Raw genomic sequence first — 22048 nt, 5'->3', positions numbered from 1 at the left:
TTATCACATATTATAAAACCATATTATATTGTTAATTTTACTAAAATCATTGCAAAAGTGCTTTTATATAAAGTACCGAGTATTTCTGGTCATTCCATGGACACAGTAACACAGTAAATATTATCATATTCTGGTAGTTTCGACCATATTTTTTTCCCCAATAATTAGTGTAGACAATATTAGGACTCAATCTTTAATGGCTGCTTTTCAGATTTTAAACTATTTTATTTTATAACCGTCATTAAACAGCCGACCCAAATTTGGGTTTACGACTACTATTGTTCAAATCCGTTGCCTTGTGATTTTGAACCCAATCCAAGGGACAAGGGAACTCCTGGATGAAGTATTGGAAGAAATTTTGCCTTCGTGGAGGACTTTTTGATGGAACTAACGCCTATTTGCGTTACATGGGGAGGAAAACCACGAGACCCTCCCACGGTTAGCCTGACGTGAAGGGGACTCAAACCCGCGATCCGTCTACCAGTGAGGACATTTCACGTTAATACTGTGGTCGGTGCAAGTCGGATGCGGAATTCGCATAGACCAGCCATCAATGGGATTCGAACCCGGTCCATCTCATCGGAATAGGAGAACGCACTAATCCCTGAGCAGACAAAACCAAGGGCATTAGCTAGAAGGTGAAAAATTTGGTCAATGTATTGTTTAAAACTAATTGAGGTGTTAAGATTAGAAATTGAGTTGAAGAAGTAGAATATCTAAATATAGTAGGGCTTTGCATTTGGCTTGGCTTCAATTAAAGTTGGTACTTTGTACAAGATAATTTCGAAAGGTGACCAAGCTGGTTAACAAAGGCGGCTAGTACTTACATATTTAAGGTTCACTCTTGAACTATTAAAATTGTTTCTTAGTACGTGAAAGCCGATCATCGAATAAAGTTATTAAAGTAATTCTTTTTATTTTAACTTTTTGTACTGTAATAACCTCTTTATTATTAAGTGTAGTATATTGTGAAATAGTTTATGATTAATATTAGATAAATGGTAAGAATAATCCTTCTATTTGCAAATTGCGTATTTTACTGAGAATATTTGAGTCTAAATTAAAAAATATCCTCGTATTTGTGAAATAATAATTAATTGGATTTAATTTTTTACGTTATTTTCAAAAAAAACTTTTTGATTTTTTCACGGTAAGTTTTGAAATAAACTGCTAAGTTTTTGTATCATATTTGTGAAAAGGAAATAATGTATGTAAAAAAATGTGTATCAAATACATTTTAGAGGTAAAATAAGTAAAATTTCCTTTAAGCCTAAGAAGGGATTTAAAGCAAACAAAAAAGGGATTTAAGGCAAGCAAAAAAGGGATTTAAAGCAAATCAAATTTTCAACTGTAAAAAAGGGACATTTACTTTCTGGATTTGAAAGGAACTGATGTATAGAATGTAAAATATTTATTTAAAAATAATGAAGCATTAGTGTAAGAAATATTTAAATGAAAATGAAAGAAATATTTGTCTTAAATTAAAAACACATTAATATAAAAAAAATCAAGATTGTTTAGATGTAAAGTAAATGTTATTTACAAAGTATTTGTAAAATCTAAATCAAAAAATAAGCATCTAAAAAAATTAAATTTATTTAAGTGTTAAATATATGTTGTAGTGGCGTGTATTTTAAAACTCTTTTAAATGTTTTGTAGAGTTTTTTTTCCCTCTTTTTAAATAAACAGCTTTATTTTCCCCTAAATAAATACGTGTCACAACAATACATTGTACTCTTCTTATTTCTAAGCTATGATTCACTGTCAATAAATTAGTATCATATACGCAATAGTTTTTAGTAAATTTTAATTGCTGTTTACGACTTAGAAAAAATTTCAAGGAAACGCCATTTATTTATTTTATTCTTACAATTTTTTTTTTCTTGGTAATTTCATTTCCTTGTAAAAATGAAATGAGGTAATGAAAGTTTTCATGCTGTGACTTATGTCTTCTTCGAGTTTTATGGCTTTTGAGACAATTAATAGGAGAGGGTGTGGACCGTTCTAGTTTAATTAAAACATCGCCAAAAATTTATGACACCGTAGCGCCAATTTCATTTAAAATCTCTACGACCAGTTAAAGTACTCAGAAAAAAAATCTTGAAGAGGAAAAAAAAAATTGAAATCGGCAATGGCCGCATCTGGAAGAACATATTTTATATCGAGACAAGAGAAATGGTCAAAGCTATTTTCGCAGCTTCGAGGAATCGTCCAGTTCTTCCCCATCTTCTCATCTCCTCTCACTTAGGTTCGAAATGCAAGGGAATTTCTACCGCCATTTCTGGTCAAAAATATGGCAATATTTTTTTATTTTATTTATTTAAGATGTGTAGAACAATGCGTTTTTTAAACAATAGTACGTTTACAAAATAAAATAATAAAGTAAGATGAAATAAAATAATAAAATAACACAAAGAAAAATAATAAAATAAGACAAAATAAAATAAGAAAATAAGAAAAAATAAAATAATAAAATAAGACAAAATAAAATATGTATGAGTTGTACAGAGTAGCGATAAATGTTTGAAACAAAAGTAAGTCATACATAACATACGCAGGTTACATAAGTAAAATTTATAAAGCAATATTGAGCATTAAAAATATTGAGTGATAGCATTAATATTTTATTTCTTTATTTGCGCAAAGGAAAATGGTAGATAAGTGTAACAGAACAATGATAAGTGTCTTCTTTTGAGAGAAACGAAAAATGCAATGCAATATTCAATATATACAAAGTAATACTAAGTATTATTTGCAAATATTAATTTTAATGAAATATTAGATCAATATTAGATACAGGGCCTGTAGCTGGATAAAATATCAAGGTGATTATCAATGTTCATTACGCATTGGATATTTATTATAGTGGGTATCTTATTGCACATAGGCCTCTATTATCTTACAATAAATGATCAGAGAGCAAGGTGCATCGTTATAAGGGAAAGAAAACATACTATTTATGTAAATAGGCACAATTTGCACAAGCGAATCTTTGATGCAAAATTTCAACAACGTTTAAATTCACAGCATTGGGTATTTGTTGTTCTTCCTTTCGTTGGAAAGGATTTAGGCTGTTTTTCGACAGCTCCGTTGTCATATGAAATGATGATTTGTTGCCAAAAATATATGCAATCTTTGTAACTGCTGTGAGTTAACCAAGTTTAACCAAGTTGGAATAAGCACTGCCTATGCTTACTTTGAAAATGGAGCAAAACGTCAATATGAGGAAAAACTACCGTTTCGAAAATTAAAAGCGTTTGTGATCTAATTTTTTAACATTTAAAAATTTCAATGCTGTATTACCTGGGCTCATAAAAATGTGCCAAAACTGAGAATAAGGCAGTGATTTTGATAATTTTCTCCTAGGTGGAAAAATGTCACCAAATTGCCGATTTTTTAATAAATTTTGATAACTTTTAAAATATTTGAGTTATTTGTCCGTTCTAAAGCTCAAATAATTCTTCACAGCAAGATGATATGTATAGCTTAAAATCATCGCATTGCTTCAAGAGTAAAGCCCTTAAACTGTGGCTTTTTTTATTTTCCTTGTCGACAGAACTTCAAAAAACAAATGTTAATCAATTTTAGACTAGATTTCGGACGCCTTCCTTGTTCTGTAGGCATTGTTCGAAGAGTTAGTTTACTGTACACTGAGCAGTGGCGTCAATATCTCTGGTCAGCGTTTTGCTTCATCTGTGCAAACGCTATCAGCTAGATTTTTCAAATCCACGTTCTGCGCTTGCACAGATGATGTTTTACACAGACGTCAGATTAAACTGTGACGTCAGCTTAAGCTGTGAACCGACCATAATCAGAATCACAGATACAATGTGTGGTTTAAATAATGACCGTGAGCTGACCAGAGAAGATGTTTTACATCTACACCTTCTTAATACCATGTAGTCATCGCGCAGTGATTTTAAAAATTATTACTATACTGGGTTTTGGTATTATTGATTAAGAATTTAAGAATGTCAGAATTTCAATATTCAAAATGGTACATCAAAAATGGGGACGTGTGAGTGCCAAAAGTTGAATATGTCTAAATAATCATAAATATTTCTTCAAAAAAAGTTATAATTTTATTGTAATTCAGTATATCAAAGGTGATACGTTATCACCATACGTATATTATCCGAAATTTATTTTGACATTATGACGAGCAACAAAAAATAAAATCTGCATTCTTATGGACTAGTTTTAAAGAAAATTATTATTTTAATAAATTATCATACTTTTGAGAATTGATGAGATTTTAATATGGCATGGATGTATGTATTATCACACCATAATTTAACGTACGGTATTATAGTGGATTCATAGTTTCTTCCATAGAAATGATTTGTACTGAAAATTTCTTTCTTTAAGGTTTTTATAGCTTTCAAACTGTTTATATTTTAAATAAATTATTCATTTCCAAATTGTGTTCAAAAATGGCGCCTTTTTCGAAAGAATGTTTTAAAAATGTATATACATTAGCAGTAAACTTTATCCCGAGGTGGAAAATGTGAAAAAATGAATTTCATCTCTGGAGACAGGCTTTGTGATAACGAAAAAAAATTGTAGTGTGAATGATAGGCATTTAATTGGCGCGATTTGAGATTGGGAATTCGCCAATATGATGCATTGGTGGTGTGGGATCCAGGAGCGTCCACGAATTTTCCCTGCAGGGCACACAAGACATAACATCAAGAATAAAAAATGCCCCGATTATTTATTTTTGGCCGACGGGTCCCTAGCCCAAATGAAATTAATACGTCGTAAACAACAAAGTCTGACTATAAAAAAGAAGAAAACATGCAGAGTAATCTGCTATTTTTACTGTTGTAAAAAGAAAAGCGTTTTCATAATAAATCTTCCTTTTTTTTCGTGAGAAAGTAAATACAGTTGTATTTTTATAAGCAATTTTACTTGTAGAGAATTCGCTTGTGAAGGTGAATAAGTTAAATTCTTCAAAATTAAATGGCGTTTCGAATTTTATATTCCTCATACTAGCAGAACAGAGGAATTATTTTGTGTTTATAAACTTAAGTTTGAACTGTATTTGTTATTTTGCTATACTATGTAGGTAAAGTAAATAAATGATTAAATAAATGAATAAAAAGTAGGAATTTAATGAGAATGAAATAGGGAGTGAACGAAATCTGTCGCTGTGAAAAGTATAAGTCGAGCAAATATTAGTATAGCAATAACAAAAATCTAAATCGTAAATTGTAACTTAGGGAATTATTTTGTTCAATTATAGAAACTGCTGCACGGAATTATTTTACCATTGTATACTTGTGTCAAAAATATAGATTAAAAACATTTAGAATATTTTGTTCAAAGAAGAATTGCGGGATTTTATTTATTTCAAAACAATAATTTATTCAGTTTTTAGTGTTTTGTAGGTTTTTTCAATATATTTATATTGATATTTTTACATCCATTTTAATATCAGATTCTAACTCAATTCTCTCTTTCTAAAATTACTTAGAGAAATAGAAAAAATTTTGAAATTATAATTTTTATTCATACTTGTTAAAGGAACCTCGCAAAGAATAAAAAGAAATTTATAATATATTTAGAGACTTAATACAACGCTTGAAACACTGTTTTAAAACATTAAGTATATTGTAGAAAGACAATATATTGTCATAACAATACATTTATTCGAATTCACTTTGTTTTTTATAGAGCTATACAAGCAAATAGAAGCAAAAAAAAATTTTTTTTCTTAAATGAAACTCTCGATCCTTTTTTGTTTAAAAATTTTCAATTTTTATAAAATATTTCAGAACAAAGCATAAAAAAATCTTTCAGAAATCTACAGTGCTCAAAATAAAAAATGAACCATCCTGAATAACTTTTGATCTACTAATTGGATCTTCGTGTTCTAGGATTCAATATTAATGATTCAAAGGGGTGACTTCAAATATGCTAATTTATTAGTGCAGATGATATTTTAAATTACGAAATCAGACCCAAAAGCATACTTTTTCTGGGGAAACAGATCTTTTTTTTGTTGATGGATTCAGATTTCTGTTCCCCCTGAAATATAGGGATCGCCTTAATATGGAAAATATGGTCCCTATATATTGGTCAGGAGCGCGGTTCAAGGTTTGAAACCCCTTAATATTAATTTTATTTTTTGAGTATTTCGCCTTATTTTTAAGATATTTATATATTAAAAAACTTTGCACTCAACTATAAAATTCGTTTACCCAAAGATAATTCCATAAAAAGATAACTTTCAGTAAATATTAAATATTTTTTATTATTTTATTTAATAGTAGCCAAATTTTTCTTTAATTTTAAGGTGCAAGACTTTTGCACCATATTAAAATGTAATTTTAATGGGCTAAATGCGAAATATGAATGAAATCGGTTGACCAGTTCCTGAGAAATAAAATTTTATAGAAGCCGTACTTTTAAAAGTCAATTTCTCAAGAACGAAAAAAAAGTATGTTAATTTAAAGAAGGTATGTTATTGTGTATGATTTCGTAATTTAAAATATCATCTGCACTAATTAAATAACATATTTGACTTCACCCCCTCAAGCTTTTAAGATTGAGTCCTAGAATGTGATAATCTGATCATGAGATCAAAAATTATCTAGAGTGGTCCGTTTTTTATTTTGAGCACTGTACCTAGTCAAAATAAGGCATATTTCAAACATATTTCATATTAATAAAGTTTTTCTTAGAAGAATTCCAGTATTATTTTCATTCAAGTATAATATGCTTTTCCCATAACAGCAATAACAAATAGAAAAAAATTGCAATATTTTCCAAAATACAACTTCGATAATTTTTTGTTAAAACAATTCTCTTATTTCTAAAATATTTTAGAACAAATGCAACAAACAATGTTTCAGAAATATACATATTTTAAAAATAGGTCTTATTTATATTCTTATTTTGTGAAGAATTTCAGTAATACATACATTTAAGTAAAATTTACATTACCTAAAACTACAACAGAAAATAGAAAACAATTACAATATTTTACAAAACACAACTTCTATATTTTTTTTATTCAAAAAAAATCCTCCATTTTAAAAATACCTTTCAGAACAAAGCATAAAACAATCTTTCAGAAATATACATATTACACATTAGACATATTTTAGAAATAAGTCTTATTTATAATCTTCTTTTGAGGAGAATTCTAATAATATATTTATTCAAGTATGATTTGTTTCATTGGAACTACGTAAAAAATAGAAAACAATTAAAATATTTTGCCAAAATGCAATGTTAATTTATCTGACCAAATTTGATTTATTGGATCAAAGAAAAATCTTATTTTAGATCGATTATGAATTTAATATAAATTTTTGGTAAAAGTGCTCTTTTTCTAATCCTAAGTCTAAAACTCAACTGAAATCAACAGAACTAGGTTAAAATATCTAATTTTTGGATACGTATTTTAGAGTGTGATGTTCAGAATTAGAATATTCAGTCCAAGATTTTTAAAAATTTAATTCAAGATTAAGTTTAAATGGAGTTAGTGTATAAAAGATTGTTCTATTTACATTTTCACAACAACTTTCTTATTTACTTTCATTGTTTTTAAAGGAATTCAATTAAGATGATGATTCAAACGTTCAATTCGCTTTTCCTAAAAGCTACACAAATGTAAAAAAATAAATAAAAAATTACTGCAGATATTACAGAATTTCCCAGAATGCAACATTGATCTGTTCTTGCCAAAAAGAAAAAAACCTCTCATTTTCGATAGAATAAAGCACAATAAGAAAAGAAACTCTTTTACATAATTCCAAAAATATGGATCACTAGTGACCGCATCTGACTTGAATAATATTCTGGAATAGTTTCCGATTTGGTGGATTCTTGACGCACCACTCTGTTTGACAAATAACTCCAGTGCACTGAATCGGATGCATATTTTGTGGCATGGTGACCACTTCGCATATTCAGATGGTAATATGCATGGGGAGTCCTTTTCATATTTGATGGTTAAAAGAAAGAATATGCTTGCTCAGTCATCAAGATGTGATCTACATAAGAAAAGGGACTGCAGACATGGAGATGAGTTTTTGACATATGGCTTCATCAATAACGACACTCGCTTCAGAGTTGGCGTCATTTGGCTATAAATTACGTCCTCTATTTTTCGAGTTGTAAAGAATAATAATTATTTGTAATATTTTGTATTCAAAATTTACTTACTAAAAATTATTTTTAGTTACTTTTTTTATATTTGTTCAAAGTTTTAAATTTAATTTACTTTTTCTACAGTTAAATTGAGGCCGAGTTGTTCGAATCTGGATATTAAAAGGCAAAATTTACGTGTGGCAGGAAATTTTTTTAAAGAAAGGCTAAAAAATAATCGAAAAATTTCAAAGTCATCAAATGAGTCTAATAATCTGAGTCTAATAATTACAATCATGCGTCATTTTAATAGTCATCAAAAATGATTTTGCTTTGAAATGAGAGCTGCACTTGGCTAGACAAAACGGATAAAAATGTTAAAAAATAGATTTTTTTTTCACATCTTCTCATTATTAAGAACAGATAAGAAATCTTGACCAAGAATGAATTTTTCATTTTATTTTAGGATTAAAAGAGTGTATTTTACAATTATTTTACTTTCTATTTTACAAGCTAGCTTCTTCAACAATTCAGTATGGCTCTTTTATGTCTGCAGCAAGCATATAATGATTTTCATTTTTGATAATAGATGCATGCACACATGTTTTTGCATTTCGTTACGCTTTCTATTCGAGCGAAAAATCAGCAGAACATTTTTATTTTAAGAGCCGTGTTTACCCTCCTAATTAAGAGAAGCCTTCCCGTTTTTTCAAATATATTGTGCTGTCATATTTGCGAGCAATATCTCCCCAAAATTACTTCAATGCAAACTATATATATATATATATATATATATATATATATATATATATATATATATATATATATATATATATATATATATATATATATATATATATATATATATATATATATTCAGCATATAGATCTGTTACGAGCGAGCCATTTATCAATACACCATTGCACCTCAATGAACGAACATTTAAAATCACCATGAAAGCTGACTCAGAGGTTAAAAATTTGAATACTTCTGCAACTGATTCGCCGATTCGCATTTTCAATGCTCACCTATGTACTAATATACTGCGAATCACTGATTTGCGAAGTTATTGATTATTCAATACCATGATACATTGATCCGTTAATTCACTTATTTGTCCACCCTCTTCCTTTTCACCCTCAATTTCTTTTTATTCTTACCATTCACTCATTCCTTCAAACACCAACTCATTCCCTAATTTTCTTGCTCTCAATCACTAATTTCCTCATCAAGTATAAAATAATTAAAACAGAAGTTAATCATAAACACGAACTTCATTTAATATAATTACGCCTAATATAAACGTTTTTTAGTCCTTCCCACAAACCAAAAGCAGAAATAATTAGTTGTACTCTTTGATATAATTCCTAGATGCCAGAAATACACCGAGAAAAAGAAATCAATAACAAAGTAATGCCAATTTCATTTCAAAACTGATCTATAATATTTAATGTGACTTTAGAAATATTATTTTCATAAAGTATATCTGCTTCTACAAAATAAAAAGAAAAGGTAATTTGTCTAACCATCATCTGGAAAATCAGTAATTTTTTTACCACATTTTTTGGTCAAACTGATGTTGTGCAATTTATTACTTTGGTTATTCATCTAATAAAGTTTCTAGTTGGGGATGAATTTTCATATAGAAATCGGACGATCTCCCAGGATCTGATGCGCCGTAAAAAATTCTGGATCAAATTACGGTAAAAAGTGCCGGTTATCAGCATGCTGCTACTTCTTATAGTAAAATTAATTTTTACTGCATGTTACGAAACAATACATTTGATATGCTGAAATTTTTACAGTAACATTTTCCGCAAAATGACTGAATCACTTTGATTAAATAAATATTACTGTAAAAATTACGGTATAATATTTTAAGGTAAAATGGATTTTTAGGATGATGCAAGCAAAGTGCCGGTTTTTTTTAACATAATTTGATCCAGAATTCTTTACTGGGTGCACATTTTTATGAAAATTAAAATATCAAAAAATGATTTCAATTATTTGATGGCCGTTTAGTGCTTAATGATATATGATATTCTATTCTCAATAATTTTTATTACAGAATATCATGGACATATACAAGGTAGCATGTCCCTTAATTATTCAAAAAAAAAAAAAAAAAAAAAAAAGAAAAAAAACACACACATAATTTCTTTAACATATTTAGAAATACTGTGTTTCTTTGGAAAAAAAAGGAAAAAAGAAAGTATATCTTCTTATCTTTTCCCAAAATGTAAAAAAATACGTAAAAAAAAGTCATAATAATTTGAATATCACTTGAGAAATATTTTATTTGCATTCAACTATCTCCTTTCCTTCCATCAGTTCTTCAATGTATCTACATAATAAGCAACTTTAGCATAAGAACTACATATTTTTCTTTTCTTTCAAAAACAAAATAAAAAACCGAAAGAATAAAACGAAAAAAAAAAGAAAAAGAAAAGAAAAAAAGGAATATACACAACACGATTCATTACTCAATTGTTTCCTGTCTTTTAACGCATAATACAGTGGAAATCACACGAAAAGAAAGGGAATCTGGAAAAAAAGGGGCAAGTCTCGACATGTTGAAAGAAGAATAGTTTGTCATAAAACAAATGTCCTCTCAGGGGGTCATTTTTCACTGCTACAGAGGAGTTCACTGTCAACCGCGGCTATTCTTTGGCGCAGTTTGGCTCCCTTCAATGGAGGGAACGGTGCCTATAGCTAATTTCTTTTGTGACAATAGGGTTATTGAATGAGATTGCGCTGCTACAGATACACATACACACATACACACAAAAAAGCATATTAAAGATTCCATAGAATTTTTTTTGTCGCTGATTTTTTACTTTTCCGTTATTTTTAAGAATAAAACTGTATGTTGTTTTTATTATGTTTGTGTATTATCTGAAACGCCAATGCTGCTAAGTTTATCAAAGATTTTTGTGTTTGGTAATTTATCAAAATGTCAAATATAATTAAGAAATAAATATAATAATAGGACGTAAAGAAAAGTTTTTGAATAAAAAGAAACTTGCTTCACCAAAACGATAAAAAACTTAATCTATTTGAATATTGCATACAATTTTTGAATAGATCTTTAGTCAATCAAATTTAATATTCAAGAGAAGTAAAATAAATAATTACTGTATAAGTTTCTTGAAATAAAATTATCATCAAACCAGTCAGAAGTCGACATTATTATTATACCTTTTATATATATATTTTAAAATTAAAATTTATTATTTACTAGCTGTACCCTGCGTGCGTTGCAACGCTTTCAATTTGAATTTGAATTTTGTATTTAAGTGTGTAAATGACATTTGCGATTATGATTTGAAATGCAAATTTTATTTAATGGTGAAAAAAACCAGTGATAGTCTCAGCAGTTAATTCTCTAGGATATCATTAGTGCATTTTCAAACAGACATGTATGGTGATGCACACGGAGCATGAAACATATTTTGGACAATGATCTGAAATAAGACTGGATCTATGGTGACATCAAGAATTTCTGCTGATATCTGATCAGTTTGTCAAGGTGTTTTTTTTTCAATGAGCCAAATTAGAATGTGTGCCTGAGGCAATCCTCGTTTTTGCCATTCAATAGAGTACACCCAACACCGTGTCTCTCTAAAGACATGACGCTTCACAATGAAATCAAGTAAAGATTATCATTTTTGTTTGAACACACGTGCTGTAATATCATGACGATCCGATGATGATTGTCCTGGTAACAAAATATCTCTAATTTCAACCCAAGCAGAATTGCACGTAAATGTAATAAATAAATCTAGGAGCCCATATGCGAGAACATATGTCATTGCATCCTGTGAGTATTCATACATGTGCCTTGGAGTCCAAGGCACATGTATGAATACTCAGACATGTATGAATACTACATTTGCAGGGAGTCCAAGTTTTTCTCCCTGCAAATGTAGTCGGCGATATAATCATTTCCCCCACATCATTAGGATTAACGTTACCATCATTAATTATTGCATCCCGTAAATGAATGCATTCTTCTGAACGTAATTTGGTTTGATTTAATTTAATATACAGTAGGCGTTCAGTTTCAATTTTCGCATACATATCGATAATGTATTAATGAACTAATTGTCGACATTTTAAAGTATGATTATCAGCGTTTTGGCAATCATTAATCTATATGCATAAAAACTTATTGCACTTGCTTTCTTATTGGTTTTCTCGCCTGTTTGCAGACTTCTTAATTTTATGTTAAAATAATATCCCTCCTCTCCTCACCAAAATAAAATAGGATATTGCAATGCATCATATGATCGATAAGTTTCTGAGAACTCTTTGAACGTTACGATTTCTGCGATGAAGAACTGTATCGCGGGAGGTAAATTCTTCGCCAACTATAACAATAGCCACTTCATCCAATGTTGGCGCATTGTATTTTTCTTTGTGGTGGCCTACGGGTGTTTTTTCAGCTCTAATAACAACTTTGTAAATATCGGATGACATTTAGTCAAAGGCAATTGTGAACAGCCTAATTAACTGATTATGTTGATCGAAAAATTTTTGTAATACGGTAACAATTTTTCGTTTAGTGCCATTGTTTACCTGACAACGTTGATTGACTTGATCATTTGTGTTATCCATGAAATAAATTTGTAGAAATTTATGATCTGCGTTAGGCATTGAAAGAAGTGATCCTGCACGATGATAAATTTGGCCTTGCACTTTGAATGTTGGGATGTAATTCTCGTTCACGATACGTGCAGCACCGAATAAAGTAATTTAGAAACACGAATTGTACCGGCATATATGCGCCAAAAAATGTTTCGATTGGTTTGTTTGACCTGATACGAAGGTTGATAATGTCTCGGCAGGTGACGTAAAATCTTGTAGTTTCAGTATGCCTCTAGAACAGCAAATTTCAGCTGTTTCATTTTTAAATATGAGAGCATTACAAAACATACATAATTGATATATTTCTCCGATGATGACACTTGGGGGAAGACTATAGTTTGTTGTCGGATCATAGTGAAATGCACTGAAATTCAAATCAGAGTATTGGCAGCGTCTGAATAGCGAAATGCGTTCTCGGTCGGTTTTCATTCTTGCTTCCCGTTGCTCTGATGTTTCCGACGAACGGGCTTGTGTAGTTCGTAGTTGATTTGTTGACAGTCTTCTTTCCTGTTGCTCAGACGTTTCTAAGGAACGGGCAAAAGCATTCTGTTCTTCATTAGTTTCAAGTCTTTTTCCCGTTGCTCCGATGTTTCTGAAACACGGGTAGTTCTCTTTTTGCGCGCTTGAGATGTCGACCGACTAAGAGCGATTTGCTTAGGCGGCATATTTTTGCAAATATTCTTTCAGACAAAGAAAAAGAAATGTAAAAGTTGACAGTGGTCGCAAATTTGCTAAATCGAAATATCACATGCATATTTTAAATAATAACAAGAGCAATAAAAATGAGATGAATAAGAAATATGAAAATTATAAGATTTAAAACAAAAATCAATTTTATAAATGAAAGAAATAAAATGGATGAATTCGAAAACTTTGCATAAATAAACAAACAAACTAATAGTTTTCAAATGACAACTGTCACAGCACTGAAATCTTCGAAAAGTATATTTAATTGTGCTAACCTAAAATTACGTACTAAATATAAATATTTCTGAAAACGTGCAATTTGAATGAAATTTGCTTTTGTCTTTATATTTATTAAACAGTTTTCACAGTACTGAATCCGTGATACGACCAACAATTCGCGATCGCAACGCTCGAGTACGCCGTCTAGCGGGAGCCTGTAAATATCGGACATTAATTTATCACGTTTTCATTTAGTTCCATCAAAGTCATTGACTGAATCAGACGCCATTTTTTAGCAGCAAATAAGAAACAAAATTTCCCTAAGGAAAAGGCAGAAGAACTTGAAAAAAATCTCCAGAATATTAGTAAATCTTTCAGGAACAGAACACGCCAAACATTTGAAGAAAAATTCCTCAATGATTTTTAATTTCTATTATCAACAAACTTGCAACTGATGACTTCGATTTCGGATACTGTTACAGATGTGTGTATTAAGGTAAAATGCATTTTTTCTGTCTTCAATTCATTACGAATTAAAGTGAAGTCAACATTGCTTTCGTCATTCCAGTGAATAAATATGAATTCAGAACATACAGAATTGTAATAGCTATAGCATATTCTTCTTCGTTATAGAATAGTATATATTTCTGTATCCATATAATTCGGAAAACAACAATAAAAAATTATCCAGGTTACTTGAAATAGTGCCATTTGTGCTGATTCTTAATTAATTTAAATCGTTTTCTTGGTAAGTTTTTTTTAATTTTGAAAGAATAAGTTCAACTAGAATTCAGCTATTCTGTTTTTAGCTACATATTCAAATTCATATCAATTATAAAATTTTGCTGTGTAGTATGTTATCTAAAAGTAATGAAGGTATAAACTATGTATCTATTATTTGAGAATAAAGTTTTCAAACAAGGAACTTATCATTTTGGAATTCTCCGGGAATCATAAATCAGGTAAGTGCAATGATTTTTACAATAAAAAATTTGCTTGTAAATATTTTTTTTTCATTTGATGATGGTTCTCTACAGAATGGTTTTTTACGTCTGATTAAGAACTATAAGAATAATAAAAAAAGAAACAATATGAAAGTTTTTATTTCAATGTTAATAATTCTTAAAATCGCTTTTTTATCCTAAGAATTCTTTATTTTCCGTTTTTTAGTTTATAATTTTTTGATAAAAATTGTTCTCAAAATACTTTTGAAAAATTAAATGGTATAACATTATGTGTTTATGTATACTTCTTGTATATTCCAATGTTTGAAATAATATGATTCAGAAAAGTATGGAATAAAAATTCGGTACTTACGACGTATTAACGCCACCGCCGCTACAGATTTGGCGGTTTTTAAGTGCCGCCAATCTACACTTAAAATTTTTGCGACAGTTCATAAAATAAAACACTTTATTTAAAATCAAAATAGTTAATTGGATTTCGGTGGAAAATGAGCCGATATAGAGTTTAGCATAGATTCAAAACAATCATATCGCCATATGAACTCTGATGAATAAGATTCCAAATGAAATAACATTTCCAAAACGTACGTTTGCCAAGATGAAGTTTTATGTTGTGGGAATTGGTACATTTTCGCTTTTTCGGTAAAATATTTCCCTCCTGAAAAAATAAAATTGCATCTTGTTTTGTTTTTGGCAAATCCCAAAGATATTCGTAGCACTAAAAATGGCGACAAAAGAGAATTGTTTTTTTTTTTGTTTTTTTTTTTTCGTCAGCATTCTTTATTTTACGTTTCTCAGTTTCTAAATAATGATTTTTATTGAAACTTGAAATTTTTTGATAAAAATTGTTGTCAAAAAACGTTGTTTACAAAATTAAATTTCATAAAATTATGAGGCTTATGTATACTTTCTGTTCATTTTAATTTTCGAACTAATATGATTCTTAAAACTATAGAATGTAAAGTTTAAATGGGCCTTTCATGTTATATCATTAAATTTAGTAATACTATTTCTCGGGCATTAGGTTTTAACTCTTATAAGAATATACATATTTTTTTCTGTTAATGTACAAATATTTTTCCGATGTGTTTTGGATATTCCTTCTCTAATAAAAAGAGATACCATTTTGTTTTTGGTTGTACAAGAAAGAATATCAAGCATTTTTCTTTTTAAATTTAATAAGCCACATTAAAGAAGGAACGTTGCAATGCTACACGCTACATTAACGACGTCTCCAGAGTAACTGAATGACGGTTCATATGGAAATCGCAGGTAAGCGTCTCATACAACAACGCCCCCTATAGTTCGTTGCGATCGCGAATTAAGAAATCTATTCTCGTTGATTTTACTTGCTTGTGCTCACCTGACATAAAGAAACGCGCGAATTAAAAATTAAAGTATATGCAATTTACTTTAATTTACTTTTCTAAATGAATAGAGTTATAAGATAGAAAATATCACTGTTGTTATCTTCAAGATATTTGAAAATTGAATCGTTTATAGCAAAATTTAAAACAATGGCTAGCTTTTAACCAATCAGAAAATTCCATTTCGACTTTCACTGATATCGCTGGAACGGTTTATCGCAGAATGTTCTAATGTCGACAGAAACCTTCCTCGTGCTTTGAACTATCTGTATGCCAAGTTTCATAGCTTTCTGTCGGATGGTTTAGGAGTCTATAGAGGACAGACAGACACGCATTCACTTTTATATATATAGATAAGGTACAGTGCGGAAAATAAAAACGACCCATCCTGAATAACTTTTGATCTAATGATCGGATTTTCACGGTCTAGGACTCAATCTTAAATGTTCAAAGGGGTGACCTCAAATATGCTAATTAATTAATTTCAAACGATATTTTAAGTTATGTAATAACGTCCTTTTCTTAATATTTATATACCATTTTGATGGATTTGGATTTCTTATCATCGCAATATAGGGGTAGCCGCAATCTGGGAAATATGGTTCCAATAGTTTGGTCAGGCGAGCGGTCCGAAGTTAGGACCCTTGAAAGTTAATTTTACTTTATGCGTATTTCACCATATCTCGCAGAATTTTTTTAGCGAAGTAAACAATCTTTGCTCACAATTATAAAATCCCTTTATCCAAAGAAAATTTCATGCAAAATATAACTTTTATGAATATTTATTATTTTTCCTTATTTTATATAATAATAGTTGAAACAATTTTGAATTATAAAGTATACAATTTTTTACATTATTTTGAACAATGCCAGTTTAAATGACAAAATATAAAATTTGAGTGAAATCGGTCAAACACTTTTAGAGAAAACGAATTTTGAAAAAGTCGTATGGTTGAGAGTCAAAAATCCAAATACGTCATTAAAATGCATGTTTATTCAGAGACAGTGAGTTTTTGTGTGTGATTTCGTGACTTAAAATATAGCCTGTGCTAATTAATTAGCATATTTGACGTTACTCCATTGAACCTCTAAGACTGAGTCGTAGAACGTGAAGATCCGATTATCAGATCGAAAGTTATTTCGGGTGGTACGTTTATTTTTTTTTGCGCACTGAACATAACCATTGAATAGATAATTATTTTTACATTTTTGAAATAATAACATCAAATAAAGAAGCAGGAAGTCATAATAAACCGCCTATTATTTTACTATATCTCCAGTCTTTCTATTTAATTATCAGTGAAGCTTCATTAAATAATTTTGAAACCATATTGTCAATTAAAGTACAAGGAACTCTACAATACTACTTTGACTTTTGAACACATTTTGAGTCATTCAATCTTTTTAATAAAATATTCTATATATGTTGTTGTTGTTTCTGATGCCACTTGCAACACGGGCAAGCCTGCTTGTTGAAACCGAGCAAATTTAAGGCAGAATGTGCGTTTCTTGCTTTTCCGTGGCGCCATCTATGGCCAAGAATTCGACTTCTGCCACACCATACGTCGCACCCGTTTATAGGGTGGAAGCATTCATACATCCAATCATTCATCCACAGATCGTAATTTTGTCTGAATCAGAGAACGATCGATCTCCAATCCAGTACCCCCAGAGGTTTTGATTTGTTATGGGAACATGGAGGACTTTTGCGACTCCACAGATTTAACGTGCATCAATCTTCTATATATAATAATGATAGTCGAAGTTTTATTAATTACGAAGTTTTCGTAATAGTATTATTAAAACATGTAGAAGAAAATCAACATCAACATGATTGTTTAATTGATCTAGAGTCTTTGAAATTTATAATCAATGAAAGTTTCAGTAAATAATTATGATACGCATGAAGTTTTTAAATACTATTATTAATAAAATATAATCAAAACAAAAGAAAGTGATCATTGTTTTACTTTTGAATATGAAGGACTAATGTCTACTTTTGAATTGTGATCCTATTGTTCATTGTTTTTTGTGAGATCACTTCATTATGTTTATCCAGTATTAAACTAATATATTTAAAAAACTATGAGGATAACTATTTGATTGCTAAATTAAATAACTTCGCTAGTACGTAAATGGCTTTAATTAGGATTTTTGTTTGTTTTATTGCCCGAAACGGATATAGCCTAGTGGTGTAGGCTGCAGCCATTGTTTTTCGCACCGACTGGTAAGGTAACAAGGTAAAATTTTACCTTGTTACCTGAAAAGTTACCTGAACCTGCACCTTCATTATTGTTACCAACATGTAGTATCAATTATTTTGCTATATTATCATTATAAAAGTCAAGAATATTTCCCCTCGTTTACTATTTATTGAAAAATTGTAAGCTTTTATTAAATTTAGTATTTTATATTCAAAGCTAAGATAACGGAGATATCATTATTAAAAAACGGAGATATCATTATAAAAAACGAAGATAATGGATCAGAAAAAAAAGCATCGGATGAGAAGGTTGTTAGTAGAGCTAAGCTTTAAATATTCTCTTGCATTGAAAAATTATTGAATTTTGATCTTACAAAAATTTATACCTTCCTATATTTCTTTTAATGAACTTAATGTGTAATGAAATGCCAAATTAAAATCAAATCAATAAATTAAAATTGAAAGAAATCTTCATCATATACTTTCTAATATTAAACCTTAAAAAAAGCAAGATTTTAAATTTTTTTTTATCATTACAGTCTAAATTTAATCAAAAAATTAATTACGATTTAATTACGATATAAAAAAAAAATCAGCAAATTTTTAACTTAAAATAATTTACGTTTACAGTTAACTACCAAGAGCATTGTAACAGAGCAACTGCATGTCAATGCACTTGGAAAGGTATCATTTGAAAGAAGAATTGTTTAGATAAAACAGAAAAACACAATTTCAACTTACGAATGAAAAATCAAATGAACATTAAATATACAAATTTAAAGCAAATTATGCATCTAACAGAGGAAAAGTAATAAAGCATTCTTGTTGAAGCTCTATTTTCTTAGAATACTATAAACATAATGAACTTTTTTTAAAATAGCTACTTTATCTGAAAATCCATCCAGGGATGTATGGGACCCATTCTTGCCAACTTAACAGGGCTAAATTAGTAAAATAACTGTAGTAACATAATGTAAAAAAAATCCAGGGACAACATTAAACTATTTTTACTCAAAAATAATTTCAAAACTGCATACTAGGTAATAATAATACACGTAACAATTTTCACAGCTAGACAAATAATTTTCAGTTAACAGATGGTTTAATTGCAGTTAAATAAGATTCAAAGAAGGCTTTAACATAGCAATTTAGTTGGATCTGACATATTAAAATGGTATTACACAGGTATTATTTTTAAAATATTAATTTCTTTGAATCTAAAATTGCTAAAAACAAATGATAAAATAATTTAAGTGCTTAATTGTATTTAAAATTTTAATTAAGTAATTGAATTTACATAATATGAATGTTTTATTTTATTTCATAACCGTCGTTGAACAGCCGACCCAATTTCATGGGTTTACGACTACTAACGTTCAACTCCGCAGCCTTGTAATTTTGAACCAATCCAGAAGACAAGGAAACTCCTGGATCAGTACCCCCAGAGGTATTGATTTGTTGTGGGAACATGGAGGACTTTGAGACTCGACAGATTTAACGTGCATCAGTCACCATTTACTACACGGGGAGTCATCGGCCGGCGAGGATCGAACCCACGACCTCTTGGATATGAGCCCAGCGCCCTACCGACCAGGCTATCCCGGCCCAATATGAATGTTTTGACTTTTCTATCCAAAGTGATAGTTTGAAACTACCAAGAAACATGTCAATGGGTTCAGCTTGTCTTGGAAGTACAGGCGGTCGATGCACAATGCTGACCACATTGCAACCATCATGTGTTTGGTCCCGTGGGGAGGCGCCATAACCTCGTTGACTCCTCCTGGCTGCCTTTATTTCAATGGGCTGTTGCAGTAATACTTTATTTACAGCATGCCATTTTCTTATTAAATAATAGAAATAAGAATTTTGGATTCAAGATATCGTGCATTTTTTTTCTAAAACCATCGAATGCACTTTTTTTTCTGAATAAAAGAATAATCAAAATGTAGAAAAAAAGTCGTTTTAATTCAATAGATTTTTTTGAAAATTTTATTTTCTTTCACATTTTTGCTTTATTTGCATAGTTTAATTTTCTCGTTTATTCTGTATAGGTGTGACTCTTACGATAATTTCTTTCAATTTAGATGGTGATATATAATTTAAATTATCTAATTAGTAATGTACACCTAAGCATAACATACTAACATGTATCTAACATAACATACTGTTGTTTAAATAATGATAATTCTTATCCGTAATTTAACTAATAATAGATTATGCATGTTATTGAAAAATATCACGCACGCACGCACGCACGCACGCACGCACGCACGCACGCACGCACGCACGCACGCACGCACGCACGCACACACACACACACACACACACACACACAGATATATATATATATATATATATATATATATATATATATATATATATATATATATATATATATATATATATATATATATATATATATATATATATATATATATATATAAGAAAGTTAAGAAAAACAATAAGTATCATTTATTGCGCTTAAGCTGCAAGTAAACAGCACTCATTAGATAAGTTCAAAATGAAGAATAAAACAAAGAAAAATTATAGACATATGAAAAAAAGGGGGTGGGAAATGTTAATTAAAAAACCGGAAAAAAAACCGGAAAAAAAAGATATAATCTTTTCTTCAGCCCACACGATTATATCCGCAAAACAGAGTGCTTTCTGATATTGTATCAATAAAGCCAAAGCAAAATATATTAATACAATAGTGTGAGGAGCACTCAAAAATTTTTTTTATAAAATAACTACATAAAAATAGATCATAAAAAGTAATAAATGTAATAAAAGTAATAAAAGTAATAAAAGTAATAAAAGTAATAAATCAATAAGATTCTAAAATACTTTCTTAATGATCTCAATAGTTTTTGTTTAAAGATATCAAATAGATTCTCTTTACCTTTAGGTATGCTAACAGAATGGAAATGGGAAGTTTATTATTACTTTAAAAACTTTATTTTCAATAATAAGGATAATTTAAATAAGAATAACAATTCAACAAATTTTTCTAATATTGTTCAATCAATTAAGCAACTTCAAAAAAATTTTGTAATTACTCCCATAGACAAAGCTAACAATAATTATGCTATATTCTGTAAAAAATTCTATGCTGAACTTTTAAATGCGGAATTAAAAAATAGTAAAAATTTTGAACTTAGTAATTTCAATAATAATATTGCCATTAAAAAAATTTTAGCTTTTTACAAGAGATTAAAAATTAAAATTAGCAATATACAATTTCCTTACTTAATTATCAGTCCTAAATTTCATAAAATTCCAGTAAAATTTAGAACTATCACATGTGGGTCTAATACTTATTTAACTAAACCTGGCACCATTTTCTCTAACTACTTAAATAAGATTATTAACTATATTACTAAAGAAGGTTTCTCTTGGATTGTCACTAATAATCAACCGATTTTAGATTTCATTAAACATAATAAAATTAATTCTATTGCGACTTTTGATTTCCAGGATCTTTTCAATAGCATTCCCCTTTCTAAACTAAAAGATGTCCTTTTGAATTATTACCATGATTTTAAAAATATCCTTTGTTGCGATTTTGATTATTGGGAAATTCTGATTAATTTTTGTCTTTTTAGTAATTATCTATACAATGGAAGGGATATCTTTCTTCAAATTAATGGAATTCAAACCTGGGCCGTCTCACTGGGAGGCGAACGATCCATCCCCTGAGCCACCGCGGCTCCATATAATCTATTTAATGAAACACACAAGTAGCTTTTAGGTATTTTTCATTTACGATTAAAGACATATATCCTATTGTGAGGATAATCTCACTATGCCAAACTCGTTAAAAACAATTTCTACTGGGATAAGTTGCGCTAGCACGCATTGC

This window comes from Parasteatoda tepidariorum, chromosome 6, assembly GCF_982258835.1.
Source record: "Parasteatoda tepidariorum strain Cologne lab strain chromosome 6, Ptep-v5.0, whole genome shotgun sequence".
Classification (NCBI taxonomy): Eukaryota; Metazoa; Arthropoda; class Arachnida; order Araneae; family Theridiidae; genus Parasteatoda; species Parasteatoda tepidariorum.
Note: the sequence above shows the minus strand (reverse complement) of the source record.